We start from the raw sequence: 8,654 nt of genomic DNA, 5'->3' as shown, positions 1-8,654 counted from the left end.
TGGCTAGGGGGTCTTCTCTGGGCATTTGGATGCTGGTCTCTGCTCTTTGGGCGCTGGACGCCTGGAAGGGGGTAGAAAGCTGACATTGAATGCCAGTTTTGGGCCTTCTAATCTGAAGCAAAGTATAGACTATTATACATTTCTGGAAAGCTCTGGAAGTAAGCCTGACAAAGCCATTGAGAATGCTCTATTTAGACTTCTGTAGCTCTAGAAAAGCTCTTTCGAGTGCAAGGAGGTCAGATCCAGACAGCATCTGCAGTGCTTTCTTTGTCTCTGAATCAGACTTTTGCTCCAGGTCCTCAATTTCAGCCAAAAATTACTTGAAATTGTACAAAAACACAAACTCATAGTAGAATCCAAAAATGTGAATTTAACATTAAAACATATAAAAAATTAATAAAAACTAAACAAAACCTACTAAAAACTATATGAAAATGATGCCAAAAAGCGTATAAAATATCCGCTCATCAGTTTGCATCAAAGAATTGGAAATCAAAGGTGGGAAGAGCCTTAAGCCTATGGATACTCTTCTTGACAACATCCTCTTCCGGTTTCTTATGGGTATAATCCAACTTCTAATGCATACCAATCTAACGAATGCGATGAACCTCCTTGCGGGTATCAACCACAACCACCATATGCCAATGAACCCTATCCTCGACATAGCCCTCAACCACCATACTCACAAGCCCCATACCATTAAATACCTCTATATAATCCTTATTCATACCCACCATATCAATAATTATATAAGCCATACTTAGAGCCACCACCATTCCAATACCAATACTTTCAAGAACCACCAATTCCATATACACCACCTCAAGACTCTCACCAATATGAACTACCTTCCAACTATGACACATTTTCTTCAAATAATGAACCCTCTTTTCTACCACCGCCTTCATTGGACAAATTTCTCCAACCTCTAACGCAAGAACAACAAGAACTTCTAGCTTATTGCCAAAAGAAAAAAGAAGAGGAGCAAAAGGAGCTAGAGAGGCTAGGAACCATGGTGGCTACCATGACTGAAGTTTTTAACCACATAGCCTTCCACCTACGCTCATACAATCAGAACACTCCCATCGATGAATGTGGAGGATTAATTGAGGAGCATAATGAGAAGGAGAATTTCGAGCTTCAAGGAGAAGAGAATGAGTTGAAGCAAGAGTTGCAACAAGAGGAGAAGTTGAGATAATTGAACTGGAAGAAGTGGTTAAAGATTTAGGATATGTTGAATGCAAAAAGGAATCTAAATTTGTAGAGCTCTCTTCCATGGAGTTTGAAAGTGATGTTGAGGAGGATAGTGAACAACCTCCAAAGCATATTGTGAGTGAAGAATTGGAAGAAATGGAGCAAGCAACAAGTCCTCCTATTGGTGATGATTTTGCATCAACATATGATCCTTTTGAGCTTGATGAATCCTTCCCCATTGAACTTGAATTTGATGTTGAGGTAGATTTCCCTCAACCTCCAAGATATGACTTATATGATGGGGAAGAGTTAGAAGAAGTTAGTAAGAAAACATTTGAATTTGAGGAAGCTTGTCAAGAGGTGAAAATAGTCAAAGAAGAGCACAAGAAAGTGGAACTTGCAAGATTATTGGACCATCATCCCTTACATCATTCAAGTGGGTAAAATTCATATCCTTTAGCCTTCTTATTCCGCTTGAGTATGGGTTGCTTGAAACGGATGGTCAACTTAGAGCTCTTTGTGGAATTAAGAGCAAGAGAGAAATGGATAGTGGTTGGAAGCACCATTCTAGGTTCATCATGGTTAAGTCATCAAATTTTAAATCCAATGGTTGGAGGATTGCTAAATTGAATGGGTCTAGGAGGATGTTTAGGTGCTTGTATGAGAATTCTGAAGTGAGCTTATCACCCTATTAGAATTGTAATGATCAACTTGAAGACGGGTGTAAGAACAAAGTTTGGGATCCCGACATATGTGATGAGGATCAATTTTGGGAGCTCCGAGCTTGTGAAGAACTTCATCAAGATTTAATGCATTTGGTTGGAAATTCTGGCAACCAATGAAGATCCAAGCATTGGTGGGAGTTCAAAAATGAATACAAGCACAAGTCACCATAACAAGAAGCTCACCAATGTCCAACTTAAGGACTTAAAACAAAAATGCTAGGTGGGAGACACCCCACCATGGTAAACTCTTTCCACTTTTCTCTTTTGGATATAGTTGATGAATAAAGTAAGTTTCCATTACTAGATACTTTCTCTCTTTATATTACTCTTGTATATATTGCCATATGTGTTAGTTAGTTTGTTTAGATATATGCCTTAAGGGTAGGTTAGTTGTTTTGAATTTCATCTTTGTTTGAATTGCCTAGTGGAATATTTGAAAATTTTTTCAAAAAGAGTTAAGAATTTTAATAAATTTGAATTTTGGTTGGTTTTAAGAATGTATATAGTGGTTGGATTAGTTTTGTTCTGTTTTTATGCTTAAAAAAACAAAAAAAAGAGTCACCCCACACGTACGCTTGAGCCACGTGTATGCATGACCCTAAAATCTGAACGTGCCAGGATCAAGCATGGACTGTGCCATTGCACGGTCCAAACAGCAAGTTGTGTTGGGACCGTGCTGGCTTGATGCGGGACGCACAACCCTTCTCACGCGTATGCGTGACCCCATAAACCTGGATAATGAATTTTTGGTGCTGGCACTGTGCCATTGCACGGTTCAGACAGTGAGTTGTGCACGTAGTATATGGGAACTGTGCGTCTAGCACAATTTCTTCCTATGCGTGCGCATGACCCACGCTTACGCATCACCTTCTATTTTTCCTTCCCTGCGTACGCTTATCAATCACGTACGCGTCGCACCCCATTCGCCCCTCGCATGCTTATGCGTGACCCACGCGTACGCGTGACTATCCCTGCTTCACATATTCTTCTTTTCTTCTCTTCTCTCCATTTCTTTTCTTCTTTTCTTATCTTTTCTCTTCTTCCCCTCTCCAACCATCACCTCCTTTAGTTAGTTAGTTAGTTAGTTAGCTTAATTTTTGTTTTTGGTGATAAGTATTGGATTATTTATTTGATTTACTGTTTCTCAATGCTGAAAATATTCATTGTTGGATTTCTTTGTTGTGGTTGTAATTTATGGCTTGGTATTGAATTCTTCATGCTTAATTTTGTGCATACCAAGTGCTTATGACATTGCCTTCAAAGCTTTCTAAATCTTTTGAATTACATATTTTGGCCACCATGTGATTTAAATTCGTTAACCATGACTAGGAAATTTCTTGATGTTGGATGATGTGCATTTATCTTAATGCATTGTGTTGCTTGATCATATGCATCCATAAGTTATGCTTATGCCTTAATGATATGTTAGCCCTTAATTGTCTAACTATGTGCTCTACACATATTTTAAACTAGTCATTTTGGCATAATGCTTCGTTTGTGAAATTGGATTGTAAGCTCACCTAGGGATATATCTTTGAAATTCTTAAGCTATATGGATCATGCTTGCTATGTGATCGATTTTAACTTCTATTTCTCTTTTTCTAAATTGCATAGCACCCATGTCTCCCATTTTATGTCAACTAGGTGATGCGAACCAAACTTCAAAGTGTATCATTGTTTGATGTGCGAGTTCTATATTTCATTTTATTCATTGAATTCTCTTGCACATCAACCAATGTCCATTCATTATCCATTTTCACAATTGCTTGATTATTGCTTGAATGCTTTTATGCTTCTTTATTACTTGTTTGGTTATCTTAACCTACAAGTTCTCTTTCAAGTATTTCAAGCACACTAAAATGAGTGAAGTACATACCTTTTTTGTGTAGTTGTGACATAGCTTTTGAATGCTAGGGTGTGAATTCTATCCCGCATGCAACATAGAATTCACGCACTATTTTCATCAATGTCACAACCTTATTAACTCACTTCATTTAAGTGATTCTTACCTTATTCTAACAATCTATGCTTCCTTGCTTTTTCATTTTCTCGTCTTACTATATCCTGCTTTCTATCTTTCAGGATGAACCACCATAAGCAAAAAGGGAAGTAAAAGAAAGAACACGCAGCAGCCGATTGAACCACTAGCTAAAGGTGGCAATCCGTGAAGTCGCCGTACCCCTTACTCATCTTTGAACGCACCGAGGATGATACAAACTTTTAAATGTGGGGAGGTTGTTCGACCAATCAGCCAATTTTTTGGTGAAATTTTTCTAATCCCAACACTTTCACATTTCATTTATTTTTCTTCTATTACTAGGTCTTTTAGAATTTTTAGTTGCATTTTTCTTGGTTTGCGTATATATAATATGCTTAGTCAAAATAATAAAATTTACCAAGAAATTTATCTATAGGGCACCCTAATTGATTTAAGAAAAAAAAATTTCATTGAACTTGCTTGAATTATATATTGTGCAATATGTTTTTTAGCTAAGAACACATAAACTTGTGAGTTTTTTAGCCTAATTGCGTGGTTGCATTATATAACTACTATTTTTCTTCTTGTGTGTTATTCTCTCTCTATAATTGTAGTCTTTGATTTGTTTGATTCTTTATGTCCATTATTTTGTGTATGAATGCATTTATATGATTGAGGCATTTATTTCATTTGAGCTCACTTACCCAAATAGCCTTATCCTTTTATCTACCAACCACTTTTGAACCTGTTTAATCCCTTTTCTTCTTAATTTTAGCACATCACTACGCCTAAGTGAAAAACAATAAATGTCTTTAATTTGGATCTTTGATTAGGTTAGACTAGTGAGAGTGTTTATCATTCAAGTGTGGAAAGTTTGAGAACATTGATTGAGATAAAAGTGTATTTTTGAGTTTTCGTTAAAAATCTTGGAAGTTGAGTACATACTCATGCATTGAATATTGAACCATATGCATTAATATTTTTGTCTATATTATGTTTTTGAAAAAAAAATGAAAATGAAAAAAAATATAATATAAAAAAAAGAAATAAAAAGAAAGCAATAAAAAGAGGACAAAATACCCAAAGGAATGCATATGTGTTGTGATTAAAAAGAGAATGCATGAATGTGTGAAAAAGTGAGAACTATGGGTAGCTAGGTATTGTATTAGAATTGTATAGGTTGTTATATGTGTTTGGTAAGAGCTTAGGTTAATTAAAGATGCAAATTTCTAGCTCACTTAACCATATGCATCCTTACCTTTACCCTAGCCCCATTACAACCTTGTGGAAAGTCCTCGTGATATTTGTATGCATGCATTGAATAATTATTGATTGTTAGATGAAAAACAAATTTTAGAGAGTATGATTAGAAGAGAATTGAATGGATCAACCCTGAGCGACTAGAGCGGATACACATCCGGTGAGGGTTCGATTGCTCAATTACATGTTTTCACATATGATCATCTCTTTTCTTGCAAGTAGTTAAATACTTTTCAATAACTCAATTCAATTGTGGATTTGATTTGATTGTGATTGCTTTAGCCCTTATGTTTATACATGCTTTCTTGGAAATTGATTTATTTTGACCAAGTAGTTGCATGCATGTACATAGGTTGCATATAGATAGTTTACTTGCATTGAATAAATGTTGATACCCCTTTCTTGTATCTTTCTTGAGTTTAGCATGAGGACATGCTTGGTTTAAGTATGGAGAGGTTGATAAATCCCAATTTTGTGGTCTATCTTGTGTTGAATTTAGTGGATTTTACCAACTTATCTCACATTTATTCAATGAAACAGCATAGTTTTGTGAATTTCTCCTAAATTGCACCTAAGAGTAAAAATATGCTTTTTAAACCTTTAAATTGCTATATTTAATTCACTTTGATTCCACTCGATGCCTTGATGTATTTGTTTAGTGATTTCAGGCTTAGGAGTCAAGAATTGGATCAAAGAAGTGAAGAAAAAACATGCAAGATGGAGAATTCATGAAAAAATAAGGATTTGGTGAATGCAAGGCCACGCGTATGCGTGACACTTGTCACGTGACAGACCTCATTAAAGGAACTCGCTGGGGGAAATTTTTGAGCTTATCTAGGCCCAAATCCAACTCATTTCTGAAGTATTTGAGGCAGAATTCAAGTTGGAACAAGGGGGAGCAATTAGTGTAGCTTAGGTATCATGCTTTAGGTAGTTTTCTAAAGAGAGAAGCTCCCTCTTCTCTCTAGAATTAGGATATAATTAGGTTAATTTCTCTTAGATTTAGGTCTTAATTCTTGCTTTAATTTAGTTTCTTTTACTTTTCCATGTTCCATTGCTTTAACTTTCTTAGTTCTTCTTGTCAATTTCTCATTAATACTTTTTTAGTTCATGAACTCTTGTCAATTTTGATTCCTAATTTGATATCTTTTTATGTTTCTTATTGTTTAATTGAGTTGTTATTATTGTTATCTTGCATTTGGTAGCTTTAAATTTTATATTTCTTGCAATCTAATATGCTTTTCTTTTTATGCACACCAAGTGTTTGATAAAATGTTTGGCTTAGGTTTAGAGTAGATTTTGTGCATTCTTGACTTGGAAGGAGAAATTAGGTGCTCTTGAGTCATTAATATCCAACTTATGTTGGTGATCTAGAGATGTTAGTTAATATTGTTTCCATTGACGCTAATCTTTTACTAATTCAATTAGTAAGTTGATTAGGACTTATGCACTGAGATTAACTAGTCTTATTTGATTTTCTCTCGGTGTTGGAGATAACAAAATAGGATTATCTCTTATTAATTATTATGTTATGATTGATGACTAGGATAGAAAACCTTGATTCTCAATCCTTGCCATGAATGCCTCTTTTTAGTATTTGTTATCTTTAGTTGTTTACTTTATTTTATTTCCATTTACATTTCTTGCCACTTAATTTCTTGCTTCTTTATCATCAACCCACCTTTGTGAATATCATAACCAATAATTGAGCACTCGATTGTAATTGCTAGGGAGAATGACCCGGGAGTAATACTCTCGGTTATTTTTATTGGGTTGAACTTGTGACAACCAAATTAAACTTTGATTGAGGGTTGTTTGTTGGTTTGGATCTATACTTCAACGGGATTATCTTGTGAAAATTCCTATCCGACAATAATCCTCACATCAATCATATACAAGATCAATCTCATAATCATTATCATTCTCATCGTCAATCTCATAATCATCATCTTTCTCTTTATCAATATCATAATCATCATCATTCTCATTATCAATCTCATAAGCATCATCATTCTTATTATCCATCTTATAATCTCATCATTCTCATTAACAATCTCATAATCATCATCATTCTCACTTAACATCTTGTTCATTTCTTTCAATTTTACTAACTCAACTCGTTTGGCTTTATCCCTAACTCTTCCATCCTCAATCCCACCGACTCTAGAACCGTATCGAAGTATATAAAGCTTTAGGAGACCAAAATAATGGTTGAAAGCCATAAGAACACATTTTTTCCAAATTTTGGGAGGTGTGCGTATGCATATATATGGTGTGCGTACGCACAGGCTGAAAATTTAGGTGTCCGTGTACACATGCAAAGGCCCGCGTATGCATAAGGTGAAAACTTAGTAAGTCGCGTATGCATGCATGGTGTCGCGTACGCATGACCCAAAAATTGGACCATTCTGCGTACGCATGCAATGTCCTCATATGCAGTGTCCTCGTATGCATCCATATCAACTCCCGTGTATGCATGTCAAAGGCCATGTACGCATTCATATCAGAAAACAGAAAATTTGATATGTTGCAGAAATCAGATTTTCAATTCAATTTTCAAAACCTCATAACTTTTTTCACAAAATTTCTTTTTCAACCATTCTCAAACCGTTAGAAAGATCGATAAATAAATTTTCATAAAAATCTAATTTTGAAAGTTGTCCAACTCCGAGGATTGAGTTATAGCCCACTGAAGTTGGCCAAAAATCTGTTTTTACCAAAACCACACATTTACCAATTTTTCAATGATTCACTAGCCTCAATCAATTTTAACCAACAAATGAACCCAAACCAACTCAAGTTACATATTTACACACAACGAATTTCAAACCTACTCCTTTTACACATTCCAACTTAAATACATCCATTCCATATTTCAAAAACCTCATTTTCCACTATTTCATCAATTAATCAAATTCTCATACATTGCATACCAATTCTTCATTCAATCTCATACAATATCAACAATTCAATCATCACTTACCGTCCTTACCTTTTTCTGGCCTCTGGCCCAAAATCCATGACCTCCGGCCCAAATTCACAATTTCAATGTATATTCTACAAACCAATAATCATTATCCAATTCATCAAATTTCTCAACACACCAAACATGCAATTTCACACAATTCTCAACCTAATCATTATTTTACACAACATATCAATTATACATATTAATACCAACCATTTACACAATCCAAACTTAATCCTAGGGGCTTCTAGCCTAGAAATTCTCATCACACCACACAATACTTAAATGAAACTTAAACCGTACCTTAATGACGGCGGTTCACACCCAAACACATCATAACTTAAGCTTCCAAGGCTCTCAATCATCACCAATAAGCTTTAGCTACCAACATCTTATTCCAAGTGCTCCAAGTACACCCAACAACACTAACATAGCCAATTTCACATATACATTAATGTAGGGTTCATAAAATTTGATAAATCACAAAGGTTTTGAGGTTTCTTACCTTAACCCACTGAACTTTGTGATG

This window comes from Arachis duranensis, chromosome 7, assembly GCF_000817695.3.
Source record: "Arachis duranensis cultivar V14167 chromosome 7, aradu.V14167.gnm2.J7QH, whole genome shotgun sequence".
In the NCBI taxonomy this organism is placed as follows: domain Eukaryota; kingdom Viridiplantae; phylum Streptophyta; class Magnoliopsida; order Fabales; family Fabaceae; genus Arachis; species Arachis duranensis.
Note: the sequence above shows the minus strand (reverse complement) of the source record.